The 27,968-nt window shown below is 44.8% G+C and overlaps 2 non-coding genes and 1 pseudogene across 2 annotated transcripts; 2 read left to right on the top strand and 1 right to left on the bottom strand.

Annotated features, from left to right (window-relative positions):
• Positions 1-741: 741 nt before the first annotated feature.
• Positions 742-27,968, top strand: part of LOC149525594 (uncharacterized) — a 37,559-nt pseudogene continuing 10,332 nt past the window's right edge.
• Positions 19,672-19,743, bottom strand: TRNAD-GUC (transfer RNA aspartic acid (anticodon GUC)). The gene has a single exon. It is a non-coding gene; the product is annotated as a tRNA-Asp (tRNA).
• Positions 20,278-20,349, top strand: TRNAW-CCA (transfer RNA tryptophan (anticodon CCA)). The gene has a single exon. It is a non-coding gene; the product is annotated as a tRNA-Trp (tRNA).

Here is a 27,968-nt window from a genome sequence, read left to right on the forward strand (position 1 = left end):
AATTGCAGCTAATTTAATCATTAATATTTGTATTGCTGAAGTAAGACACCAACACAATTAAAACATCAAAAATGTTAGCAATCTGAATAACTCTGTAGCCTCATGTTTCTTCTTTCCAAAGATAGGATGAGCAAATATCCTCTTTTTAAAGGGGCAGTCCCATATTTAAGCCCTCCTGCCCGTGTCTGATTTTTTCTTAAAAACAGGTCCATCCCAAGGGCCCAGGAAGGGTAGATCAGGACAGTTGGTCAGGTACCTCCCATGTGAGAGAGGTGTATGGGAGTGTGTGTCACCCCTCCCTGTGTGAAACTCTAAAGTCCTAAGGATAAGAAGGTAAATAAAAAGATTCCAACTATGCAGTATTTCTTTTTAATGGAGTCTCAGTCAACTTGATGTTAATTTGAACTTTTTTACTGCATCGTTCTGATTGGTTGCCATTAAACTCGCCTGAATATGAGTAACGTTACCAGATGTCCTGTATTGAGCTTAGGGAAATATGGGCACCCTATCTAAAGAGGAATTTACTAAGTGATTTCTACCTTCCAACACAGTCTTATTTGTCTTGTACTTAGACAGTAATTCAGCACTTAATATTAGCTGTACAGCTGCTTCCTGTACTCTAAAAAAGAAGCTGCCAGGGGCTGAACAGTAAAAACTGGAACTTGGCAGGAGAATGCTATAATTTAGCCAATTTCTAGCAAAATACTTTTCTTTTGGGTTTTTCACTTTTAAAAAATAAAGATGTGTGATCAAGTTCCACTATATCTTGCTGAAGAAACACTTCCTGTAAAAGAGGCAAAGATGCATTCTATTCTTTTCATTTATACTGAATTTCACCCATTGTTTAAATGTGGAAAATTTATGTTTAGTGACTCTCTCAACAAAGGTGAATGAGGAGATCTGAGGAAATATCTTCAAGAGTTAGTAATGCAGCAAACATCACAAAATGCACTTTGCTTCTTTTTGGGTCAAGCATTTAATTGGATCATTGCTAGAAAGGGGTTTTTTTTTCTTACAGGTTATGGTAGGTAAAGGCAGGGGACTGTTAATGTTGTCTGCCAGGGACATTTAAATGTAATGACATGTTAACAGTTTTTATTTGGTCTGGTCTACACTACAGAGATAGGTAGATATAAGCCAGCTTACATCTACCTAACTGCAGAGGTGTATACACTGAGGCTATGTCTACATTGCAAGGTTTTTGCACAAAAACAGTTATTTTTGCACAAAAAAGCGGTGGAGCATCCACACCTCAAGCACATTTTCATGCAAGAAAACTGACAGAACAGAGGGCTTTTGCCGGTAGAGTTATTCCTCTTCCCGTGAGGAATAGCTCCTTTTTGCACTACAGCTCTTGCGCAAATAGGCAGGTGTGGATGCTCTGGAGGGGTTTTTGCGCAAGAAACCCCTATCAGAAAAAACACAGGTGCTCTGATGGCCATTCTGTGAATGGCCATCAGAGCTTTCTTGCACAAGAGTGTCCATGCAGTGTGGACACTCTCTTGCACAAAAGCACATCACTTTTGCGATGTGCTTTGAGGTCTGGACGTGCTTTTGTGCAAGAAGTTTTTGCATAAGAACTCTTCTGCAAAAGGATTCTTGTGCAAAAACCCTGCAGTGTAGACAAAACTTTACATTTTGCTCCTTCCAATTTAACTTCCCCAACTGGTCTACACTACAAAGTTAGCTCTATATATACCTCATGAGCTCCAATTATTAATGTATGTGTCCATGCTGCCAATCCCCTTCTGCCAACCTAAAGGGTTTCTTTAATTGACTCCTGTACTCCACCACAAGAAGCATAGTGCTTGATCAACCCTCTCACATTTAGGGGTAGTGTAAACACAGCACTGGAGGTGCTGCTCTGCTGTGACTGCTCTGGTGAGCATTTTCAGCTGCATTGCACTTCAGCCAGGTGTGCAGGGAAATCCCCGAGAACTCCTGAATTCTCATTTCCTGTTTGATCAGCATGGAGCTCTCACCAGCACAGCTGATCATGGATGCCCAGGGCAACAAACACGCTCCAGCGTGGAGCATACAGGAGACATAGGATCTTATTGCTGTGTGAGGAGAAGAGTCTGTGCAGGCAGAACTCCCAACCAGCAGAATAAATGCTGACATCTATGCCCAAATTGCACAGCGCCTGGGAAAGAGGGGCTACACCACTGACACATCTCAGTACTATGTGAAGATGAAGGAGCTTAGGGTATGTCTACACTACAGCACTAATTTGAACTAAGCTAATTCTAATTAGTGTATCTAGACCTAAAAACTAATTCAAATTAGCGTTTTACTAATTCGAAATAGCATGTCCACATTGAGTGGACCCGAACCGAAGATAAGGCTGGCCGGAACTAGTGCCGGCAGGGCATCAGGGTCGGACTTAGAGCGTGGAGCTGATGTCTCAGGGTATGTCTACACTACCCCCCTAGTTCGAACTAGGGGGTTAATGTATGCATACCGAACTTGCTAATGAAGCCCGGGATTTGAATTTCCCGGGCTTCATTAGCATAAACCCGGCGCCGCCATTTTTAAAAGCCGGCTAGTGCGAACCCCGTGCCGCGCGGCTACACGCGGCACGGACTAGATAGTTCGGATTAGGCTTCCTAATCCGAACTATCTGTACACCTCGTTCCACTAGCCGGCTTTTAAAAATGGCGGCGCCGGCTTTATGCTAATGAAGCCCGGGAAAGTCAAATCCCGGGCTTCATTAGCAAGTTCGGTATGCATACATTACCCCCCTAGTTCGAACTAGGGGGGTAGTGTAGACATACCCTCAGGCTAGCCGAGGGCTGTGCTTAAAGGGACCCGACCCCCACCCCGGACAGCCAGTTCTCAGGGTTCCCCGCTTGCTTGTCTACCTCAATGAGGGACAGCAAAGCAGTCCTGACTTAGAGTGCCCTGAGTGCCCACACTTGGCACATCACAGCACTCGGCCATCATCTCGGCTGCACTTGCCGCAGGCTGCCATTCGGGGGGGGGGGGGTCAATCGGAGGGCTGTCAGGATCCAGAAGGCCCTGCAGGAGAGCTTCCACCCTGAGGAGCCTGCAGAGCCCCCCCCCCCAGTCCTCCCCATTGGGGGCCATGCCCCATTCCTCCCTCACCTCCTTCCACTTACCCCTCCCTAGCCCCCCTTCCTGATGTAAAAAATAAAGGACACGTGTGTTCAAAAATAGAAACTCTCTTTATTTAACAAAACTGGGGAGGGGGATTAGCCTCTGGGGAGACCAGGAAAAGGAGGTGGGAGAGGGGAAGAGAGAGGGTGGGAGAGGGGAGGGGGAAACCTGGGAGGAGGGAGCTGGAAGGGGGAAGCCAGGGGAAGAAGGAGGAGGGGAAGTATAAAACTAAGGTACGCCATATCTTCAGTACTGTGTACAGATGTGGTCTCCTCACCTCAAAAAAGATATTTTGGCCTTGGAAAGGGTTCAAAAAAGGGCAACTAAAATAATTAGGGGTTTGGAACAGGTCCCATATGAAGAGAGGCTAAAGAGACTGGGACTTTTCAGTTTAGAAAAGAGGAGACTGAGGGGGGATATGACAGAGGTCTATAAAAGCATCAGTGGTGTGGAGAGGGTGAATAAAGAAAAGTTCTTCATTAGTTCCCATAATAGAAGGACTAGAGGACACCAAATGAAATGAATGGACAGCAGGTTTAAAACTAATAAGCAAAAGTTCTTCTTCACACAGCACATAGTCAAGCTGTGGAACTCCTTGCCACAGGAGGCTGTGAAGGCTAGAACTATAACAGAGTTTAAAGAGAAGTTAGATAAATTCATGGAGGTTGGGTCCATGGAGTGCTATTAGCCAGGGGATAGGAATGGTGTCCCTGGACTCTGTTTGTGGAAGGCTGGAGATGGATGGCACGAGACAAATCGCTTGGTCATTGTCTTCGGTCCATCCCCTCCAGGGTACCTGGTGTTGGTCGCTGTCAGCAGACAGGCTACTGGGCTAGATGGACCTTTGGTCTGACCCAGTACGGCCGTTCTTATGTTCTTATGTTCTAAGCTCAGGGCTCAGGGTCGGGGGTCTCACTGGACCAACTTGATTTTCATGCAAACCTGCTCCTGGGTTCGCATGTGGCCTTTGGTGGCCAGGCTGGCAGCTATCCTGCCCTAGACAGCCGCGTTCCTGTGCCTAGTGTGGAGGTCGTGGACATTGGAGGCCTCCCCCCAAACCTCGATGAGGTCCACAATATCCACACTAGAGCAGGTGGGTGCCCATCTCTTGCGGCCCTGGGCAGGCTCCTGTGAGCCACCAGCCTGGTCCTGGGAAGAAGTGGAGGGCTGGGTGGCAGCAGGTGGCTGGCTCATCCCGTGCTAGGTGCAGGGTCTGCTGGCTGGGTGCTGGCAGGCTTGCAACCTGCACGAGCACTGTAGCCAGACCGTGGCCCTGTAAGGGCTCTGGGGCCGGGAGGGAGGCAGAAGAGTTTCCCTGGTGGTGCCCAGAGTGGCCACCAGGGCCAGCAGGGGTGGGCTAGCCTCCAACTAGTTCAAATTAAGTGGCTACACAGCCCTTAATTCGAACTACTTAATTTGAACTAGGCATTAGTCCTCATCAAATGAGGTTTACCTAGTTCGAATTAAGTTTGAACTAGCGGTTTGCATGTATAGACGCTATGAAAGTTAATTCAAACTAATGGCTGTTAGTTCGAATTAACTTTGTAGTGTAGACATACCCTTAGAGAGTGTACCAGAAGACAAGGGAAGCAAACAGTCACTCAGGTTCTGAGCCATAGACATGCCAGTTTTATGGAGAGCTGCATGCGATTCTAGCAGGTAACCTTTGCAATAGCCAAAAACTCTACGTGGCTACCTCCTAGGAGTCTCGGGCAGCCTCAGGAAACAACAAGAAGGTCATTATTGATGAGGAGAATTGTGGCAGGAAAATGGAAGATCCATTCACCCTGATAGATGGAACCATTTCCTAACTCTGGAGCCACTCCTCTCCCAGGACCTATGTTGTCAGACTTTGATGGTGGGGAAAGCACCTCTGGTGAGTAATCACACAGCAGGGGTCAAACGCTGTTATTTTTATGGTTTAATCTGAGGCCCACAAATGGGATGGCGAGTCCAGCTACAGACAGGTTGTGCCCTAAAAAAAACTATTTATGTGTCTGGAGATGGCCCAGTAATCCTCCATGGAGATCTCTAGGAAGCTGTCATGGAAGAACTCTGCAATCCTTTGCAGAAGGCTTCCGGAAAGAGCTGCCTTAGTGCATCCATTGTGGCAGGACCTTTCCCATGCCGCTCCCATATTAAGTGTTTTGGCATCACTGTGGCACACAGCATTACAGCATAAACACCAAGTCTGCACCCAGATGCTTACAGAATCCACTCCCTTTCCACCTCCATTACCCTCAGAAGAGTCATATTGCATATGGTTACCTAGGTGAAATGTGGGATGTTGCATAAGTGCTGGCCTTCAAGCCAAGCCACAAGCAATTCACTAAATAATCCTGTTTGTTGATCCCCCACCCAAAAAAATTTCCCTGGATGTGCCATATTTGTGCTTGGAAGGGATCACCTGGACCATTGCCAGCATGTTAAGAAAGAGGCGGGAGGATACACTTCCTGTTCCAATCCTACTCCACTACTACCCAACTGGTGCTGCTTCTTTTTCATGAGCAAACTGATTAACAAACCCTCTTTGTGTGGAGCTTGGTGCTGATGCCCGTTCTCCAGCACCATCCTGGTTGCCATGGAAAAGTGGGAGGGACTATTAGTTGAAACCATTAATCCCAGATGTCTGAAAAGCTGCAGCAAAATACCTCCCTCTCCTTCTTTGTGGGCTTAGCATGCCTCTCTGCAAACCAATTGCTGCAACACCCCCCAGTTAAGCACTTCTTTTAAGACAAGATTTAACCTTGCACTCAAGCAATGTATGCATTGAAGTAAAGTGTTTCTTTCAAAACAAGAGTTAACCTTGAACCTACAACAAAGTAAGCACTGTCAGTCCAACCCTTGTGTTTTGTATTCTAGAAGCTGAAATATTTTCTGTGGGTGCATCCTCCACACCAGGACAGAGACTGTCCCAGATCAGAAGGTGGAAAAAAAGACTTGGGAGGACATATTCAGTGAGCTCATTCATTACTCTGACACTGACAAGACTCAGGTCAATGCCTGGAGACTTGCTCTGTTGGAGAGACAAGAAGACAGGAGCTCATGCAGAACATGAACATAACATGCAAGATGAGATGATGCATCTTATGAGTGAGCAAAGAGACATGTTGAGGCATCTCCTTTAGGTTCAGAATAGGTAGCTGGATCTTCAGTCCCACTGCGCCCAATGATGAAGCTTCTGCACTCCTCACCACGTTCCACATCCTCCTCCCCCAGATGTCATAGGATGCAGGGGAGGGGAGGAAAAGCTCCCGTGTCCCCTATACTCAACTCTATGGAAGGGTACAAGGAGCAGAAGGCTGTCATCCCCACAATTTTGACTATTACCACAGTGCAGCTGTGAGCAACTTGTCCTGGCCTTCTCTCCTCCCCAGCTGTAGTACCAGTTCCTTAGCCCCAGGTTTTCTTTACGCTTCCTTGCTATCTTTCATCAGTGTTTATGAGCACAATAACAATGTATGGAGTAAGGATAAATGGGTCTTTATTTACTCATCACTCTGTGGTTAGCAGGGGTGTGGTTTACAGGGCAGTACATGCAATGAAGGAACAGCTTATTAACAAACAACACACATAAGTGTAACATCACTATGGGTCATTCATGAAACTCATTTTCAAAGCCTTATGGAGACACAATGTGCCTTGATGTGCTTCTCTTACTGCCCTGGCATCTGGCTGCTCAAAATTGGCTGTCAGGTATCTGCCTCAACCCCCTTCCACATCAGAAACTTCCCCCTTGCTTTCACAGATATTATGGCACACACAGTAAGCAGCAAAAACAATGAAAATATTGCTTTCACTGAGGTCTAACCTAGTAAGAAAACTGTGGTAGCAGGCTTTAAACATTCAAAGACACATTCTACTACTATTCTGCACTTGCACATGTGAGGGTTGAACTGCTCCTTGCTGTAGTCTGAGCTGCCTGTAGAGGGCTTTGTGAGCCCTGGGAGAAAGGGGTAAACTTTATCTCCAAGGATAACTATTGGCATTTCAACATCACCAATGGTAATTTTCTGCTCTGGAAAGAAAGTTCCTTCTTGCAGATTTCTGAACAGACCAGAATTCCTAAGGAAGCATGTGTCATGCACCTTTATCAACCACAACACCTAGATATCCACCAGCACTTACAACACCAATGAGAAGACCTTGTGGTTTAGGTACTGTTTTGCGAAGAGGTCTCATGATCAGATAGGGATATGTGTTCCATCTATCACTCAATCACGGTTAGGAAGCCCTATCACAAACCCAGCCATTATGTCCTGTACATTTCCCAGAGTCGTTATCCTTCCTAGCAGAATGGTATTGATTGGTCTGGCTAATTGGATCACAACAGCCCGCACAGTATACTTACCCACTACAAACTGATTCCCAATTAACCATTGAACAGGTCCATGAAAGTAGCCTTATGTATGCAAAAGTTCTGCAGCTACTGCTCTTCATCCCATATCTGCATAACTCTGCGGTTCCACCAGCCAGTGCTTGTTTCTCAGGCGTAGAAGTGGCATTCCACTGTGTCAACATGTGTAATTGTCACCAGCATCTGTGAATTGCTCCAGTCCATGGCTTCCAGCACACCTGTTTGTGTGGTATCACATTGTTTCGTGTGGAGGATCCTCCTTAGGCTTTGCAAATACCAGAGAATAATGGGCAAGGTGTTTGCAATACTCACAAAAACACTGTATAATTGAATGAAATCCATGCTTGGTGTGCTATAGCATCTGCATAGGTAACATAGGCTTAGGAAATAAGGCACAAAAAAGACTGTTGGCTACTGAAGAAGAGAGAGGCAAATGCACCATGAGAGGCTGATAATATGCACCCATAACCACTCACAAAAATGCCTTTGTCCCATGAGACATTGGGAGCCTAGCCCAGTATTCCAGGCAGTCCTGGAATTGTGGGATAGCTGCCCACAGTGTATTGCTCTGTCAGTCAATGCAAGGTTAGTTAGTGAGGATGCACTCTGGCAACCAAAAGCACATAGTGGAGACATGCAGAATTCAGTTAAATTGGAGGCTCCCTGTCAACTTAAATAAAATAAATCTAATTCTGTAACGTAGAACTTCATTTTCTCATCCTTATCCCCCATCATCAGCTCTGAACACAGACTAGTTCTTGCTTTCATTACTTCCATGTTTATGCATGTCTCTTCCCCACCACCCAGAAATCCAGCTTTCTTGGTGGTAAGTCCCTCTGTGTTGCTTATTTTCTAGGTACTGCTTTATTTGCATGATAACCACATTCTCTTTTTTGCTGTGGGTTTTGCTAGACTGACTGCTGCAAACTTGTTTCATATACCATGTGCTGGGTAATAACATGAGTGAACTACATCTTTCTAAAATTAAGCTGCAATGTTCCCTCTCATCTTTTCCATCCTTGTGCAGAACACCACTAAACTGGCTCTTTGTTAAGAGAGTTCTCTGCACAGAGTTTACAACTGCAGCTAGTATTCCAGTCCTATGCACATAGACCAACCTTGCTGGTGCCAAGTTCCAGGAACCCTGCTACACCTAGGGTTAATCTATACTGCAAACTGGGGGTGTGATTCCTAGCTCAAGGACATACAGCCACACAAGCTCTATTCTAAAAACAAAGAATGTGGCTGTGGCAGCACATATGGTGGGATGGGCTAGCTGCACAGGCACGGACCTGTCCCATCCAAAACCCTAACCTAAGGCTATGTCTATACTGCACCCGTTTGGACAAGAAATATGCAAAAGAGGCTAAGCGTAGAATATCACCGAGCCTCATTTGCATAATTAGTGAGTACCTGCATTTTGCACAAGAGGCTTTTGTGCAAGAGCCATTCTTCTGCATTTTTTCCAGAAGAACAACTCTTGCTCAATAGGGGAGTTTTGTGCAAAAAGGAGCCATGTAGACAGCTCCTTTTTGTGCAAAAGCCTCTTGCGCAAAAAGCAGGCACTCATTAATTATGCAAATGAGGCTCGGTGATATGCCACGCTTAGCCTCATTTGCATATAGGGTTGCCAGGTGTCCAGTATTGAACTGGACAGTCTGGTATTTTTGGCTCCTGTCTGGTAAAAATATTCAGAAAATACCGGACACCTAAAATGTCCGGTATTTTCTGTTTTTTTTTCTCTGCCAGGAGGCGAAAATACAGGACTGTCCAGACACCTGGCCACCCTACGACCCAGCCCCTGGCCCCTGGACCCCTGCTTACCTGGTTCCACAGGGAAAAAGCCTAAAGACCATGCTCTGAAAGGGACATGCTGTTTTAATGCTGGTTTTTTTTTTTTGCTCAACAACTTTGGTCTCTCCCTCCCCCCCCCCCATAGAATTTTTCCCCAGTGTTTTTTTTTTTGGGGGGGGGGAGTGTTCAGTATTTTTTGTTAAACCATCTGGCAACCCTATTTGCATATTTCTTGTGCAAAACGGGTGCAGTATAGGCATAGCCTAAGTTTGTATTTAGGGCAGTTTACAGAGCAGAAAACCTCCTCCATAGCCACACAAAAAAAGTGACCTCACCACTTTTTAAAGCCCAGAAGAGCAGATGCAGGAAGTAAATTGTTTTACAGCAGTTTAGAAGAGAAAGAACCCTTTTACTCATCAGAAAAATTAAGGTATCTGTGATCCCCACCACTGAGTTACCTAGATGTTAAAACAAAAATTTGTTTGTAATCAAAGCATTTATATTTACATAAAGAAGGGCTTTTAATCCTCTTCTATTTGACACTGTCCTCTTTACAGAAACTTCCCTTCTCCGTTACAGCTTATCTGCATTTGATGGGGAGTACTCATCATTATACAAAACAGTTAGCTATCATAGTTCTGGTTGCTACAGTTACTGAAATAGTTGCTACAGAAGTTTGACACAATTAGATATTTTTACAGTTTCCTGCTTCTACACATTTTTTCCCTGACAGTGGTGCACTTTAATGAATCCCCAAATTCTGCTATTAGACACCTGTTGTGCTAGAGAAGCTATTGATTTCAGAAAACAATGAATCCAGCAAGCCCAGAGTTCATGTGCCCTTTTAACAAAGAGAACCATTTTTATTTTCCATTTCCAAGTACTGAACCCATCTATTATTAATAATGTTCTCTATTACCTCACCACAACAATAAATTAATGCAACCAATAGTTAACGGAAACTCAAGACAGGTCTTACCCAGACATACTCAATAGAATAATAACTTGCAGGCTTTTGGTGAAAGGCCTTTGTTTCAAATATATTTATAAAAAGTTACTGATTTGGGTCTGGACAATTTTTGGACATAATGTTTTAAATCGAGACTTTTCCTTTTCCTGTAAGCTGAATTCCTTTTGGAAGCATCAAACCTATAATTTAATAAAATTTCTTTCTTTATAAAAGACTCTTCATTGTCAGAGTAATTAGATATAGTCATCTCTGTAGTAATGAAACATTAAGAATACACATTAAAACTGAGCCTCATCCCCTTCCATAGAAAAACTCAATAAAGGGAGGGAGAATTGATATAACTCTTCTCTGGCATTGAAACCATGGAACGTTAATTTCTTGGGGTAAGGAGTTAGCCATCACATGCGGTGGGATAAACATGGCCTTCTTAGCCATGTATAGGATGCGTCTACACAGTAGGGCTTAACTCAAAATAAGCTACATAAATTGAGCTACTGTACATCAATAACTGTTAAAACACAGATTAGAGACACAAGGCGGATGAGATAATTTCTTATACTGAACTAACTTCTGTAGTGTGAGAGATTCAACTTTTGAGCATATATGGGGACCAAACTTTGTCTCCCTCACCACAGAAATGTGTCCAATAAATGACATTACCTCACCCACCTTGTCTCTCTAATATCCTGAAACCTACATGACAACAATAACACAATATAATTTTTGGCTTCAGTGGCTGCAGCCCAGGTCTCCTTGCAAAGGGGGAGCCCGCAAAAAGATCTGGACTTTTGTTGGCCCAAAGATTTTTTTCTTTTTTTTTTTTTTTGCTGGGCTCACTTTTTCCATATATTTACAGTCCCCTCTGTAGCCCAGCTCAAGAAAAGGCAGAAATTAGAATTTCTGGGCATCCAAAGGACCTTTCTAAGTAAGTACCTTGTGGTGATGGGCTGAGATCACCTTGTGATACATATGTTTGGGGTTCCCCTCCAAAAAGGGGAATGTTTAAAGCTGGGGGATGGAGTTGCAAATGGCTGTGTGAACATGTATTTCCATTAAAACCAGGCTTAACTTCACTTTAACTTAAGACTGTTAGAAATCCAATTGATTTAAAAATTAAATGTATAGCCTTGCTTATCTAGACAAGTTTTTATGCAAATGTGTTGATTTCTCCCTTATAGCCCTTATCTCGGGCTGATCCCCTGAGAGTCATAGGGATGAGAACCCTGTTTTCTATAAGTGGGCAGTCCATAGAAAACTCCACAAGGACAGCCTCCTATAATTCCTTATCTCCTACATAGACTGTTCCACTGTAGGCAATTTGGGGCTATACAGAATAGCTGTCTCTCTTATCACCTCTCTAAAAGTTTGCTAGTGTGTGATACATGACACACAGGTTATTTCCAAAGCATCTGCACTTCCCTGCATTGCAAACAAATTGTGGTTTTAAAAAAATAGATGGACATTACAAGAATGGTAGCATCACTTACTAACCATCAGCAAGAATTAAAAGATAATAAAATCCCTGACTATGTTTTGGTTGTTTTACCACACACACATACACCCTCTTAGGGACCACTGACCCCTCTTTGTAATTTGTTTTTATTGTCAATGATATTCTTGTAATCACCAGGGCTTAGCAAATTTATATTCTGCATGCCTTAGCTGCTGTTGTTCCACTTCTCTGCTTATACACAATAATGTGAATTCAGATTCTAAGTATGTTTTCATGCTTCTAAATACAATGCTCACTCTTCATCTTTTTGAAGGCTTTGAAAAGACCTCATTAGCCTGCCCCTAATTTAGGAATAGCAAGAATCAGGTTCTCTCATTAATGCACATTGCTTTGGGAAGCACTTAACTGCACATATACTGTCTCAGCTCCTGATCACGTGATACTAAAGTTCTGGTTGACACCGCATGCTCATTTGCAGTCATATTTAACTTTTACATGGAAGGAACCATTGGGCTGAAACTGCTCCTGTGTGCTCTCAGCTCAGAAACAAATATGTCTGGAATGTTTGAATGCAGTATTGCTGTAGACATGTCAGTCTTAGGATATTAGAGAGACCAGATATGTGAGGCTATATCTCTGATTGGACCAATTTCTGTTGGTGTGAGAGAAACCTTCAGCTCTTCTTCAGGTCTGGGAAATGCACTCAAGTGTCACAGCTAAATACAAGGGTAGCATACATAGTTAATACTAGGTACCATTCAAAGTGATTTGGAAGGGGTAACCCAAATACCCTGAAAGAACCTGCCTCAACACAAAAATAACCTCCCCTTCATTCTCATGCCCCTCATTGTCATCTACCACCCCACACTGTAACCCCTGCAGGGTATCACCAACTTACTACACTCCTATCAATAGAGACCCATCCAACCTGAAAGAAATCTTTCCTGAACCCCCACTTCTGGCCTTTCAGCAACCACCCAACCTCTCCAACCTAATCATCAGAAGCAAACTCCCCGCAGACCAGGACCTAGCAACTCAAAGCAGTACCAGATCCCGCCAGAACAACAGATGCAAAATTTGCAGACATATCTCCACTGGTACAATGATCGATATCTGCCCTCCACAACACTCCTTTCAAGATTCATGGGCCCCACATATGCCTATTACAACATGTGAAGGGCTTCATCTAGTCCTCTAAACAGCCCAATAACCAGTGGCAGATTAGCCCTTGAGCCAACAGGGCCCAGTCACAAGGGCCCCAGCCAACTGGAAGGCCCCCCAAAAAATCCACCACTGGGTGGTGAAAGCCAAGACCCCTGGCCACAAAGAGCTGTGGGATGGGGGAAGCCCTCAGTGTCCTCCCCCCATTCCTGGCAGAAGGCTCAGGGCAGCAGAGGAAGCCCTGTGCCCAGCTCCACACACTGGCAGAAGTTCTGGGAAGATGGGGCAGAAGCCCCCACATCCTCAACACTGGTCTCCCACAGAAGTACAGGGATGGAGAGGGAAACCCTTCCCTCGGAGCCTGCTGTGGTGCTGGGACTAGAGGAGCTGTCACTCTATGCTGGGGCCCTGATGGGGACAGAGCTTCTTTGGTCTTTGGGAGGGGCAGAAAGGAGCAAATGGATTCTGGGGACCACAGTGGAGAGGAAGGTATGAGGGGATCCTGTGGGAAACAGTCGTGGCCACAGAGAAAAGGCAGAAAAATGTGGAGCCATAGTCAGGACTGCAGGCAGAAGGCTGGTAGGGCCCATTACTTCTAATAACAGGCGTGGATGCTTTGCTTATAAATTTGACTGGGGGGGGGGTGTTATCTCAAAATAAAATTCTAGTGTATACCAGGGCTATCAGATCTATCAGTCCTCACCCTCAGAGGACACCTTCACAACACTTTCAAAAGACAAGCCTGGGAGATAAAGGCATAACTTTGCTGGACATTAAAAAAATCATTGGCTGCCTAAAAACACTGGATTTATGACTTCATACATCAATGTGTAATCTACTATCTACCACACCCCAAACCCTCCCTTCAAATTTGGACTGCTGATCTGCTCTAGTTCTATGCCTTGTCAAGTGGAATATCAGTCCAAAGAAAGTTGACCCAGTTAAATTCATCAGAGTAGGAGCCTATAGTTGACCTCCCTGCTTCCTGCCTGCCAGTTCCTCTCTCTCGGCTCCAGAAGGAGAGGGCTCAGGTTTCATTTCCTTATGGGGCATATACAGTGTACAGCCATGATGGCTTCGCTGTGCACTCTATGGCGCTGATAACGTGCAGCCAATAGCTGTGTTATTCTTCGGCAAGTGCTTTTGCTGGGTTCAAAGCGGGTGGCAGGATAGGCAAGGCAGCCTAAAACTGGTCCTTCCTGTGCTTACAAATTTCTCATTAATTGCACGTGGAAAAAAGATCAGGCATGTAATGTGCTTCTGTTTTAGCGCTGGTACTAACCAGCCTCTGTCAAATGCAAATGACAAAGACTTAATTTTCGAAAGGTTATTTTTCACAATCATGCATCTCGAAAAGAAATGAACCCCCTTCATGCTCTATAGATCTATGTTGCAGAGTGAAACTGCAAAATCCTTTGTAAAGGAAGGTTTTTTTGTAAGTATTTCCCCCGCTGATTTCCAGATGCAAAGCGTTAACAAAATGTTTGCTGTGCGTGGGTTGATTAAGCGCACAGAATGTGAGTGTGGAAGTTAGTGATGGTTCAGCTATTTTCTTCGCCAGAATTGAACAAAGCACCAGGCTTTGGGGAGGAGGAGGATTAATTTGCTCTAATCTCAATATACATTTGAGTCTAAGATTTTCCCCTCTTTTCTTTTTCACAATAAAATAAACCAATAGCCTTTTTGTCTGAATTTCAGATCGTTTTGAATTCTTAAGTTCACTAACTACGAAGGGGAGCAGATCTGAGCACCACTAGAGGGAGCAAATACTGCTGAGAACTTGAAACGCCAGCTTCTGTTCCCTCGAGATCGGGGGAACGATACAAAACAGCAGAAATAAAGCATTATTTATTATTTAACACAGTACCTGTTATCTTCCAAGTAAAATCCTAACCTTCTTCCCACCAACAAATAGCACCTGTCAATACACACTATGGTAAATAAAAAGAAAATGTACTTACTTTGCTAAAACCCAAATAATACATGCGTTTTATAAATGCATTGCGGTTTTCAATGTATTTGAACTATTTGCTTGCAAAGAGGCACACACCCACCCACACCTTTTGGTGTTGCACAGTGCATCAGCATCTTTCTTAAATAACTTAACAACCATTTGCAATTACTTCTAAAACTTTTACTTTGCAGTGTGATCCAAGTTTAGCAATACTGAAACATTGCTATTAGGTGAATTGTTTAGCACTACGGGTGTACATTGCACTGGATAGCAATCACTCAAGGCTAAAAGTTTTGCAGACAGTGCTGAAAATTTACATGGCATTGTATAAGTAGAAAGACCAAGGATAAATTTAAAAACAAGGAATAGTCTAGCAGCACCCTAAAGATTAAAAAACATGTAGATGGTATCATGAGCTTTCGTGGGCGCAACTCACGCCTTTCATCAAGTTACAGACTAACTTGGCTACCTCTTTGAAACTACAAGGATTAAAGGCTTAAATTAGTGGTCTGGTTTTCAGGGGTGTTTCAATGGGAGCTTCAAGTCACTTTATTTTATTTAGGTGCCTAAATATGAATTGACCCATCCTTTAGCCACCCATGTTTAGAAAACTGGCTTGGGCTCCCTTTATCCAAACAGATCTTTGTCTTCATTATCGCAATCAGGCAGAGCCTTTCCTTATATCTATTAAAACAATTTACATGTGATGTTTGCTGTACATCTGACTGGACACAAATTGGTAAGTTAAATATAGTTCCTGATTTAATGTCACTGTGATGGAGACTGCCACACGTATATTATAACTACTCTACTGCTGACTGAGTATCCTGGGTAACAAGTGTCCTTCAACTTTACACTCACAGCTCCCGAAGTAATTGGTCTCCATTTCTCTGTCCCTTTTTTAGAAAGTCAGGCAGCAGGTGTTTGTGACCTGACTGCTGACTCAAGCTGCTTCTCAAATTCTCATTTAAAAAACCCTCTTCCACGCTTCCCTGAGCACATGCTCAGTTCCAAAGGCAAAGTCACTTGAACTGCTTCTTGTCGCTCTCTTGAGTTGGGTCCCCATTATCCCCTCCCACGCCGACGCCTGCGGGAGAAAATCCCCATGGATCCCCTCAAAAGACTCCCTCCCTCCCCAACTATGCAATTGAGGAATGGGAAAAAGATGAAGACAAATAAGATCGCGAGCAAACCCTGGCACCCCAAAACCCAGACTCCAAGAAAGTTAGGACCAAGGCGAGGTCTTAGCCTGAGGCGCCCCTCTTGCCGCAAAGGGCTCCGTACACACAGCCCCTATGCGTGCGGGCCGTGACTGCACCCAGCCGCCCCTGCCAACCTGGCTGAGGTTTAACGGGCCGTAAGGCCACAGGGGCAGCAGCAGCAGCAGCAGCTGCGCCAGTGTCAGGATAGTGTCCCGAGGGAGTCAAGGTGCTCGCCCGTGGCTGGAGACTCATCCAGGGCCTCCCGCGCCCTGGCTGGCGAAACAGCGCAGCCAAGCAGCCAAGGGCGCTGCGGGGCCCGGGCCTAGAAGAGACACGCCGGGCAGCGTGGAGAGGGGCAGAAGCCCCAGAGAGAGTGTGAGGCTGGGGTTGGGGCAGGGCGCCTGGCGCCTGGAAAAGCCATTTGCCCTTGTGGTTGCGATCTAAGGCGGCTGGCCGGGGAGAGGCAATGAGACCCGCACGTGATTCCAAGCGGTGGGTGCAGGAGGCTCGCTGTGGTCTAAAGACCTGAACTTAATTCTAGTCCAGTAATAGAAATGTAGCCGTGTTAGTCTGGTGTAGCTGAAGCAAAATACAGGACTATGTAGCACTTTAAAGACTAACAAGATGGTTTATTAGGTGATGAGCTTTCGTGGGCTAGACCCACTTCCTCAGATCAAATAGTGGAAGAAAATAGTCACAACCATATATACCAAAGGATATAATTTAAAAAATGAACACATATGAAAAGGACAAATCGCATTTCAGAACAGGAGGGGGATGCAGGGGGGGAAGGAAGGAAGGTAAGTGTCTGTGAATTAATTATATTAGAGGTGGGGAGAGTTAGATGTCTGTGAGCTAATGGTATTAGAGGTGATAATTGGGGAAGCTATCTTGGTAATGAGTAAGATAGTTAGAGTCTTTGTTCATTCCTTCTTGGAGAGTGTCAAATTTTATTTTGTGGTGACCTTGAGGCTTTTTTTCGCCGCCTCCGCCTCCGAGAATATTTCCAAACCACCAATGAACATCAATCTGACCTACCAGTTCCCCCCTATCAACACCAAAGGAAAAATAATTCTATATCGACTCCCCCTGATGGTCGGAATTACAATTTGGATTTCTATATACAAAGTTTCCGCAACAACCCACAGACTGACATTATTCGCAAACGACAACAAGCGACTCACAATCTTAGCCGCGCTGAACACCATGCCATCCAGAGTCTCAAAAACAACCTGGACATTATAATCAAACCAGCTGACAAAGGGGGTGCTGTGGTCATTGTGAATAAGGCCGACTATAACCAGGAGGCAACCAGACAACTCTCGAATACCACATTTTACAAACTTCTCCCTTCTGATCCCACCTTGGAATACCAAAAGAAACTACACTGTCTCCTTAAAAGCCTCCCCACAGCTACTCGGGAACAAATCCACACAGAAACACCTTCTGACCCCCGACCAGGATTGTTCTATCTGTTTCCCAAGATCCATAAACCTGGGCACCCCGGACGTCCCATCATCTCTGGTATTGGCACGCTCACTACTGGTCTATCCGGCTATGTAGACACTCTTCTCAAACCCTTCGCAACCAACACCCCCAGCTATCTCCGAGACACTACTGACTTCCTAAGGAAACTACAAAACATCGATAACCTCCCCAACAACACCATCCTTGCCACCATGGATGTAGAAGCTCTATATACCAACATCCCACATGAATACGGATTACAAGCAATTAAAAACACTATCCCAGAGGACAACACTGCCAACCTGATAGCAGACCTATGTAACTTTGTCTCACCCACAATTATTTCCAGTTTGAGAACAACTTATACCTCCAGATCAGCGGCACAGCCATGGGTACATGCATGGCCCCACAGTATGCTAACATCTTTATGGCTGACCTAGAACAACATTTCCTCAACTCCCGTCCACTTTCACCCCTTCTCTACCTACGGTACATCGATGACATCTTTATGATCTGGACGCATGGCCAAGAAACACTGGAGATATTCCACAGAGATTTCAACAACCTATACCCCACCATCAACCTCGGCCTGGACCATTCTACACGAGAGATCCACTGCCTGGACACCACAGTACAAATCAACAATGGAAAATTAGACACCACTCTCTACAGAAAACCCACCGACTCATACAGTTACCTACATGTTTCCAGCTCCCATCCAGAACACACCATACGATCCATCGTCTATAGCCAAGCCCCTCGATACAACCGCATCTGCTCTAATCCCACTGACAGAGACCAGAAGCTTCAGGATCTCTACCAAGCATTTATAAATCTCAACTACCCACCCGGAGAAATAAAAAAGCAAATTGAAAGAGCCAGACGAATACCTAGAAACCATCTACTTCAAGACAGACCCAAGAAAACCAACAATAGAACACCACTTGTCATCACCTACAACCCCCAACTTAAACCTGTCCAACACATTATCAACAAACTACAGCCTATACTGGAACAGGATACAAAACTCCAAGAGGCTCTGGGAGACAGACCCATAGTCTCCTATAGACAACCGCCTAACCTCAAGATTATTCTTACCAACAACCACAGGACATACCACACTAATACCAACCCTGGTACCTTCCCTTGCAACAAACCCCGTTGCCAGCTTTGTCCACATATTCATTCTGCTGATACCATTATTGGACCTAACCAAGTGAGTTATAAGATCAAGAACACATATTCCTGCGCATCCAGAAATATAATTTATGCTATCGTGTGCCGAAAGTGTCAGTCTGCTATGTACATTGGACAAACATCTCAGACACTTCGCCAAAGGATTAATGCCCACAAAACAGATATCAGACAAGATCACAAAGAAAAACAGTTTCTTGCCATTTTAACCAGAAAGGACACTCTCTCAATGACTTAACCACCTGCATTCTGCTACAAAGACCTTTTACATCTGCACTTGAAAGGGAATCCTCTGAACTGTCATTCATGTTAAAATTCTACACTCTCCGAGAAGGAATGAACAAAGACTCTAACTATCTTACCCATTACCAAGATAGCTTCCCCAATTATCACCTCTAATACCATTAGCTCACAGACATCCCACTCTCCCCACCTCTAATATAATTAATTCACAGACACTTACCTTCCTTCCTTCCCCCCCCCTGTATCCCCCTCCTGTTCTGAAATGCGATTTGTCCTTTTCATATGTGTTCATTTTTTTAATGGTATCCTTTGGTATATATGGTTGTGACAATTTTCTTCCACTATTTGATCTGAGGAAATGGGTCTGGCCCACGAAAGCTCATCATCTAATAAACCATCTTGTTAGTCTTTAAAGGGCTACATAGTCGTGCATTTTAATTCTAGTCTGTGTCTCAGCTGAGGACTGTTAAATAGCCATGCTGGGAAACTGCTCAACAGGCAATTCCTCGTTAGTATAGTGGTTAGTATCCCCGCCTGTCACGCGGGAGACCGGGGTTCAATTCCCCGACGGGGAGGCAGCTGAATTTTTTTTTTTAAATTTCTAGTACTGAAGTGTTGATTTGTATAGCTCATAATAAAACCGAAAACCACAATAGCATTATAAACCAATCACGTTCATTTTTTCAACATATTCCAATTCGTTTTCAGTTTTGTTTTAAACAATGTTTTAAAAAGTGAGGGTTTCAAAAAGTTATGCGCCTCCCCGTCGGGGAATCGAACCCCGGTCTCCCGCGTGACAGGCGGGGATACTTACCACTATACTAACGAGGAACTGCGTAGCACAGGGCTGCGCAGCGCTGCCCTTATGTCTCCAGTACCAGGGGTGAATGTGGCCAGGTAACTAGGAGCGATCACGGCGCCCGCTACCAGCTGGGCGGCGGGGGCTGCGGGACACAAGCGCGTAAGTTGGGGGAGGGGTGTAGGGCACCCTGGTTCAGAGCCTGCGGGGAGCGCGGCGAGAGGGGAGCTGCTGGGAGCAGTAGGGCGGGTGCTGGAGGGGGAGGTGCGGTGAGTTGTGGGGCAGGGGCAGCGGCAGCGGGGGGAGGGGAGGCGGAGGTGCTGTTCTGGGGAGCGGGGCGGGGTCTGCTGCCGGGCTCCTCGTAGGGGCCGTTAGGCGCCCTGGCCACGTGGCTCCGCGTGAGGCGAACGGGCTGTTCCCCGCCTCGAGCTTCCGGGGACGCTCAGTGCTGGGGGGCGGGAAGCGAGGGAGGCGCGCGGCAAGGTGGGATGAGGCGAGCGCGCGGAGTAGCGGTCCGGGTGCGGCGGTTAGTGAGTTCTAACGTGATGCGCAGCAAAGCTCAGCAGGACCTCGTGGCGCAACGGTAGCGCGTCTGACTCCAGATCAGAAGGCTGCGTGTTCGAATCACGTCGGGGTCAATAAAATCATTTTTGGCTTTTCTTCCTGCTTCATATCTGGCTCATTGTTTAACCGTCCGCCCTGCACAAGCCTTGCTGCTAGTCCCAGCCCCATGTCCTGAGCCTGCCATTGCTCCTGCTAGGGGCCGAGACCCAGCTACAAAAGGGAGAGCGGCCCAGAGCACGTGGCCTCCAGTAGCCCCAGACAGCTGGGCTGCACCAGGAGACCCGGCTCTCAGCCGTTTTGTGGCAAGAAATGGCCCGGGGGGAAGGACGTTATTTGTTTTCAGTCCTGCAACCTGAAAACCCCTATTTCCTTTCCCAAGTGTGGCCTCCCTCAGTTTATGGCAGCATAGCTCACACTGACCCAGCCCCCCCCATGGGGGCTGAGTGATCCATTCTAGGTGTCTTTGCATAGTGACTTCACTTAGGGACTTGGCTACCCCTACCCTGGAGTACCCATAGGGACACGACTCAAAGAAGAAGATAGCAATAAGGATGGGGTTTGGAGATGTGTCCCCCTATGGATGCGCCTCTAGGTGTAGCCACATTCCCCACCCCACAGATTGGGGACACAAAGAAACCTAAAGCGGGGCACCCATAGGGACAATAGCTGTAGAAAAATCGATATTTCCCGGAAAAGCTATATTTTCAGGTGAAGGGATGTTTTGGCAAGTAGAGCCATACAGGTCCCATACTTTGGGAGACCCTGTAGCAGCTACTTCAGCCACCCTACAGACAAGACTGGCCTGGTCTGGGATGGCCTGAAGAATTATCTGGGGGTCTGGTACTGGGCAGCAGCAGGGATCAGGCCCCCCATTGCATTCACTGGGAGCCAGAGCAACCCAGCAGTCTGCTCTGCCGCACCCCCATCTCTCAGCCCATTGTGCTCCTCTTCACTATGCCCATGGTAAATAGTGCAACTTGGCCCTAGCCTCACCACTTTCCATCACCACAGTGAAGAGGAGTACAAGTGATTGGGAGATGGGCAGCATGGTGAGTGCCGGGGGTGGGGGACCCCTACTGCTCTCCCACACCACGTCCTCCCCCCCCCCCAGTAATCCCCTGACACGTGTAAATCATAGAAGGGGTGTAGTAGGGGCAGCAGGAGGTGGAGCAGGTGCAGGAAGGAGTGGAACAGGGGCAGAGCTTGGGGGAAGGGGTGTAGTAGGGACAGGGCCTGAAGCAGAGAGGGGTTGCCCCAGATCCCACAGCCCTCTAGGGACAGCCGTGTTGGCAAGCAGGTCTCAGCCACCTAGCCGGCTTTGTGTGTTAACATTATGAGTGGTATCTAAATACTGCTAACTGCAATACTAGCTTGGAAGCATTGATCTTTTAAACATATAGAGCAAAGACATATTTGTTGGGCATCCACGTCTGGAGATATTAGCCACCCCAGTATCTTAACGATTTTTCCTGGCAATAAATACAAATGATTCCAACCAAATTGCAATGCAGTGCAGTGATTATACTACAGAATATACTCTCATACATGAGCCCCAAAATAAATTGTCTTCTGTATAGATTTCACATTTTTGTATAGTTCTTATTTTTTATCCTGAAGGATTGATTAGTATGTGAAAAGAAAACGAAATGTGCATATATATTTAAGTCATTTAAATTACTGGATTAAAAAGTGTATGAAAATAGAATCGTACAGCCATTGCAAATTGACTGACCACTTTTCACTTATCAATATTTTCAAACATATCTATCATCAGGAAACCTGATATTAATTAATTAATAACTGTACAAGTCTTTCAGGACTAAGTCAATGAAAATAGAAGAGACATAGATCCTGATTTAGCAAACCATTTCAGTGCATAGTTATTTAAGCACTTAGTCACATGCTTACCCAAGCACATAAGTTCATCACTATATAGCTTCAATGGAACTACTGATCACTCACAGCCATTGTGAATTATTATTGCTGTACTAACATATTAGTAAAAAGCCCATCAGTTAAAATTGTTATTCTATCTGTATTTATGGAGCTACAACTTGCAAATGTATAAGAATAGATTTTTATAACGCATTTAAAAAGACGTGGTCCTTATGCCAAAGATCTTACAATTTAAATGAGAGAAATATTATATAAAGATGCTAGTACATATATATGAAAGTGAAGAGATAGTCTCAAGAAAGAGCTATTAGGGTAGGTAAAAAGAGTTATTTTCTTATTTAATTTGTAAAGGGATTTGCAGGAAGAGAGGCAGGGAGCTTGGCACACAGGAAGCAGGAACTGTTTTAAATACAGAAAGTGGCACAAAAGAAGAAGTAACCAAGAGAAAGGGAGTTTTAAAGTCTGGTTTAGGATAAAATGAGAGCAAATATGCAGGAAAGGGTATGTCTACACTACAGAGGGTTTTTTCGGAAAAATGGCCATTTTTCCAAAAAAACTTCACTTACATCCACACTGCAATCACATTCTTTTGAAAGAAAATCGAAAGAACAGAGGGGATTTTCCAACTCTGGTAAACCTCTTTCTACGAGGAAGAAGTCTTTTTCCGAAAAAGAGAGTTCTTTCCAAAAAAGAGGAAAGAGGGAAAAGCACAAGTGCCCTGGTGGCCACTCCGTCCATAGTAATCCCAGCTTAAATATAAGATAGCATCCATCTAGTGTGGACACTATCTTTTGAAAAAATAGATCACTTTTTCGATGCGCTTTGGCATGTGGACGCTCTCTTTCTGAAGAAGTTTTTTCAGAAGATCTCTTCTGGAAAAGCTTCTTCCAAAAGAAGCCTGCAGTCTAGATGTAGCCAAAGAAACTGTATTGTAAAGAGCCTTGAAGATGAACCCTCCATACCACCTGAAAAAAAACATTGAATTTGGAGTGAAAGGAGAAACTCAGGGTGTGTCTAGACTACCTAGTTTTGTCGACAAAAGTGGACTTTTGTCGACAAAACTATACCAGCGTCTACACTACCGCTGAGTTCTGTCGACATAACGTCGACAGAACTCAGCAGTTTTGTCGACGCTGGTATACCTCATTTTACGAGGCATAACACCTTCTGTCGACAGAACTCTGTCGACAGAAGGGGTACGTCTAGACTACAGGCTTCCGTCGACAGAAGTTTTGTCGACAGATACTGTCGACAAAACTTCTGTCGACAAAGAGCGTCTAGACTACATTGAGTTCTGTTGACAAAGCAAGCTGCTTTGTCGACATGGTAGTGTAGACGCAAAGGACAGTTTACATGCAATAACACCTTCTGTCGACAGAAACTCTGTCGACAGAAGGCGTTATGCCTCGTAAAATGAGGTTTACCAGCGTCGACAAAACTGCTGAGTTCTGACGACGTTATGTCGACAGAACTCAGTGGTAGTGTGGACGCAGGAATAGTTTTGTCAACAAAAGTCCACTTTTGTCGACAAAACCCTGTAGTCTAGACACGCCCAAGGTGTTATTGCCTGTAACATTGCGTCCAGACTACGGAGTTCTGTCGACAAAGCAGCTTGCTTTGTCGACAGAACTCAATGTGTCTGGATGCTCTTTGTCGACGGAAGTTTTGTCGACAGTATCTGTCGACAAAACTTCCGTCGACAAAACGCGGTAGTCTAGACGTACCCTCAACAAAGGTATCTGAGGCACTGATAACATTAGAGGGGTATGACAGGCAGATGATTTCAGCAGCCTTTGGACAGATTGGAGTGGGAGATACCAAAGGCAGGAAATCCAAAGAGGAATAAGTTACAGTAGCCAACCAAGACATGAGATGATCAAGACAAGAACTAAGATTTTAGCAACTGGGATAGAAAGTGTAACATTTAATGAAGTTATAAAAGAAGAAATTACAGGGTTTGGTGACAGCCTGAATGTTGGGACAGGAGGAACAGGAGCCAAGTTTAAGAATAAGGTTTTAGGCTTAGGTACAGAAAAAAATTGTTTGATATCATTTAAACAATGACACAAAAGAAGGAAATAAGAGATTTTTGTAAGTTTTAGATCTACATCAGTCAGATGGTATCATAGAAATGAAGTTACTGAAATTAACAATGTTCTGTGTGTCATTTTTTGAAAATAATTGTCTCTTCTTTCCCTAAACATTGAAGAACAGGATTCTATGCCAGAAACACGAGAGAAAACCAAATTAGTTGCATATTCTGCTGGAAGCTTTTAATCAACTCTAGTCCTGAGAAAGTCCTCCTGTCTCATCTTCCAAGAATGTTGGCTCTGTCTGTCAAAAGGAAATGAATATAGAGAGCAGCCATATCTTCATGCATTCCTCTAACATCCTCCTGAAAGCTTAGTGTAAGTGCTGTTCAAACATTATAACCATTGCTGCTGAAAGCATTATTATTTGGAATGAAAGAAGAAAATGAACAAAGGCATTGGAGGCATTGATAATGTTTGAGGATTATGACAGGCAGGTGATTTCAAAGCAGCCTTTGGACAGATTGGAGTGGGAGATACCAAAGACAGGAAGTCCATAGAGGAGAAAGTTACAGTAGCCAACCCAAACATGAGATGATTAAGACAAGAACCAAAATTTTAGCAACTAGATAGAAAGGAGAAAGAGGTGTAAACTCTAAGGCTATATCTACATTGGCAAGATTTTGCGCAAATACTTTTAACGCAACAGTTTTTGCATTAAAGTATTTGCACAAGAGAGCGTCTACACTGGCATGTGCTTTTGCGCAAAAGCATCCATGCCAGTGTAGATGCTGTCTTGCGCAAGAAAGCTCCGATGGCCATTTTAGCCATCGGGCTTTCTTGCGCAAGAAATTCATGTTGCCTGTCTACACTGGCCTCTTGCGCAAGAACAGTTTCACAAGAGGGCTTCTTCCTGAGCGGGAGCATCATACTTCTTGTGCAAGAAGCACTGATTTCACACATTAGAACGTCAGTGTTCTTGCGCAAGAACTCCCCACCAGTGTATACAGGCAGCATGTTTTTGCACAAAAGTAGCAGCTTTTGTGCAAAATCATGCCAATGTAGACACAGCCCCTGAATAAGATTTTAGGCTTAGGAAAAATAACATAATTAGGTACTGTCAGGGCTGATCCCCTCTCTGGCACTCCAAGTTTCAGCACTGTATCTCCATTGGTTCTTCTGGCCTCCTGCCAACACCCTTGCTAGCTACCTGAGTTTAACCCGTTAGTCACCAGGTGCTGGCCATAATTCTTCCTATCCATAACAGGTACATTATTACCTCCTGCTGTGTGTCCTCCATAACAGGTACTGGGGAGTCATTCACTGATAAAATGAGTGGGCTGTTACAAAGGTGACAATTTCAGGGGTGTCAGGGCTGTTCCCCACACTAGTACTCGGAGTGCAGAAGATGGGGCCCTGCAAGAGACCTTAAATACCTTCCCTCTATAGGCTCTGCTTACAAAAACATCCTAGAGTCACAGAATCACCGACTTTTAGAGATAGCTGCTACCATCAAGTGGGAAAAAAAGAAAACCCCTTTCTTTTTAAACCTACGAAGAAAGCACTTAGACTTCCTTTCCCAGGGGTACCCCAAGCTCCTCTGAAGAAAGAAAGAAAGAAAGAAAGAAAGAAAGAAAGAAAGAAAGAAAGAAAGAAAGAAAGAAAGAAAGAAAGAAAGAAAGAAAGAAAGAAAGAAAGAAACTGTATCTCTCTCAGTATAGGCAGACACACACACAAACCTCCTGTTTCTTTCCAGAACACAAGAATCAAATCATTGCCTTAAAAAAGGTGATTTTATTAACAAAACAAAAAGATATATTTGCTAAAAACATACTTGGTTGGTAGGTGTTACAGAGCACCTGAGTAAAACAAATTAAAACACAAAGAACATCTTTGGATACGCTGTTAGATAGTAAATGGGGGAGGGAAGGCATAGATTGACACAGAGAAGTTTAACCAAACAACCAAAACAAAGAAAAATGCCCTTATTGTGACTAAATACACATTTTCCCTTTATTTACTCATGCTCTCTTCCTGGTTCAGTCCACTTCCATGCCTAATATTCCTTGCAGGCATGGTAATTCTGATTACTGCATGTCTCCCTCCAGCCCTTAACTTCGAAGTCACACAAAGAAAGAGCAGGCAAGTTATCTATATTCAATTCACATTTCAGCACTATATCCCATTGGTTCTTCTGGCCCTCAGCCAATGCCTACCTGACTTTAAGCCTTTAGTCACCTGGTGCTGGCCAGTACTTCTCCTATCCATCACAAGGGAGTTGCAAGTTTTTCAAAAGAGAGTGATGTTTTAATAACACAGCTTTATATTATGTTATTGGTTTTGTTCCAAATGAGTTTATACTTCTCATTGTGGTACAAGGAAATGTGAAGAGTGGCCTTTTTACAGTTGATTGTTGCCAAAGGCAGTATACTTTTAAACGTGTGATTGTATTTTTAATAATTGTAAGTACACCTACCTGAAGGCAAAGGCAATTGGCACACTTCTTAAATAAAAAAAACTAAATATATTTAAATCTGTCAACTGATTTGCCTACCTTCTTTGTGCCAGTGAGGCCCTTCTTTACAAATTCAGCCTTCTGGCTGTCCCTAGGCATCTAGATTATTATCTGGATTAGACTAATAGTCATGGAAACTCTATCTAGCTTTGTGTTCCCTTTAACAATACAATAGTTCTGTCCCCAGAAGAACCATGTCTTAAAAGCTGTCTATCTCTCATTGCTGCACTTTGACAGGCCTCCAACTTCATGGCCAAGGGTGATGCTTACCAGCTTTGATTAACGGGGTGGCGGCTGGAAGGGCTTCCCACCAGCCATGGGCAGGAGACTGGTCCAGCCCTGCAAGGCTGACTATGGACATGTGTTGCTCCAGGTGTTCAGAACAGCCACGGTCTGTGGCAGCCCGGCACATGGCAAGCAAGGACTGTCCTAGGTGGGCTGGTTAACCCATTTTACATCCCCAGTCAATGCATATTCAGTCCAAGGGTTATGTACTTCTGCAGCTAACATGCAGTCAGTTGCCATCCGGAGGGCATACTCTCCCTCAAAAGGCTATGACAAACTCATACTGACATGGAAGAATGAGGTACCAGGAGATTTATACGGTGGCTACACAGAGCTCTTTTGAACACATTTACAAAGGATTATTGCTTTATACTCAGCCCCATGGCAAAAATCAAAGTTGGCTTATTGGCATTAGCTTTAGACTCTCCAAGAATGGAGATACTACACAGAATACACTGTATCTTTGAAGAAGTTCCTGTAATTGTTGTTCTCTGAAGGTATACTGCCATTTAGAACAGAGCCTTTATACGCACCATCTCTGAAATTAGGGGTCTGTAACTCTGATACTTTTCCCCAAATTTACATTTAAATAACATTAAAACTCTTGCTTATATAGGTTGAACCTCTCTAAACCAGGACTCTGGTCTGGCAACATCCATGGTCCAGTAGGACTACTGGACCATGGATGTTTCTGGACCAGAGTGCCTTGGTGGCTGGGAGTCTGGTGGCTGGGAGCCCTACCAAGCCAACAGCAGTGGGGCTGGCAGCCCTGCCGGGACTGGTGACAGTAAGGCTGGTAGCCCAGCAGGGCCCAGGAACCCTGCTGGGTCAGTGGCAGCAGGACTGGCAGCCCTTCCAGGGCCAGGAGCCCAGCCAGGCCAGCAGCAGGGGGGCTAGTGTCCAGGAGGGGAGCTGTGGAGCAAGGACCAGCAGTTAGCAGGGGAGAGCTCAGAGGCCAAGGGAGAGC

Source organism: Pelodiscus sinensis, chromosome 1 (genome assembly GCF_052426305.1).
Source record: "Pelodiscus sinensis isolate ZL-2025 chromosome 1, ASM5242630v1, whole genome shotgun sequence".
NCBI lineage: Eukaryota > Metazoa > Chordata > Testudines > Trionychidae > Pelodiscus > Pelodiscus sinensis.